This window comes from Excalfactoria chinensis, chromosome 16 (assembly GCF_039878825.1).
Source record: "Excalfactoria chinensis isolate bCotChi1 chromosome 16, bCotChi1.hap2, whole genome shotgun sequence".
Classification (NCBI taxonomy): Eukaryota; Metazoa; Chordata; class Aves; order Galliformes; family Phasianidae; genus Excalfactoria; species Excalfactoria chinensis.
In genome coordinates this window covers 4,204,533-4,205,795 of record NC_092840.1, presented here as the reverse complement: position 1 = coordinate 4,205,795, position 1,263 = coordinate 4,204,533, and positions in this window count along the sequence as shown.

Sequence of the window (1,263 nt, the reverse complement as noted above, 5' to 3'; positions counted from 1 at the left end):
GTTGGATGCTAACATACTACTCTTCACATGTCGATCCTCAGATACCAGTTCTGTTGCATCCCTGGGTTACTTTGTTCTAGGGTAAGTGAAAACACACACTTTGAGGGTTAGGAGAAAGTGAAATGGCAAGTGAAATTCATTTCAAGCAGCACCATCTTTATGCTCCTCATGGTAAATTAATTGGAAGACCTGGGCAAGAGATTAGTGATTACATCTGCAAGGAAGGATGCGTCTTTTTAACTGTACTGTTACATGGCTGCTTCTTAGGGCAAAAGAACCAGTGACATCAATACAGTTCTGCTAGAGAGATGTTTTCATCACAGAAACTTTGGATGTTTATTGAAATACATAATTGCCATGATTCAAGAAATGAGGATGGAGCTGTTTATTTTCTTCTTTTTCTTTTAAAGTACTGCTAGGATCCACAGCTGCAACACTAATGACATTTCTGAATCTATTTCAAATCTATCTGGAGATGGATGCAAAGCACACTATAAATGTCCTTCAGGTTACCAGTACTTTCCTTGTGCGCTGATGGCTTTCCTTCAGACAAGATGTAATGAGGTGTTAGACTAAGAGGTTAGTGTGGTGTAGGCATTCTAGCACACTGCAGCATCTCAGTTAAGAAATAAATACGGAAAACAGAAAATGAATCATGTGCCTGAAGCATGCCAAATTAATAGCTGAATTTCAACATAGCTTCTGTTTGTTTTGATGGGCAAGTGACCATAAACTGTTTATATTATAATCTTGTTAAATATGAAAGCACTATTCTCAAATTCTTGGAAAGATGCACCAAATGGCAATAAATTAATGTTAATGTTTGGGACCTTTATCAAATATCAGGGGCACCGTGAATACAGGAAACATGTTACAAAGAATTCAGGGATTCCCATCTCTTAGAAATACACAAGACGTGCTGTGAAATGAAAAATATGCAAGTCTGATCCTCTCATTTCTTGGACAAATAGCATACAAAAACAGTCAATCAGCTTGTAACTGAAATGAGGTGATAGTAGGAGCTGAGGAATTTATCACAAAAATACAGCATTAAATGTTCAAAGCAGCCTAAACAAGGTGAATAGTAAGTTTTGACTTGCAATTGCAGTTTGAAGGTGGTTTGTTTTTCATTTCAGTGGTGGCAAAACTGACTTTTTGTAATGGGCACTGGAGTGGCAATCAAACTGATTGCTAAATAAATGTTACTGAAACTCCAAACCGTTTCCTTTCAGCTCCGTACCTTTCTTAAATCAAGATTTTTGT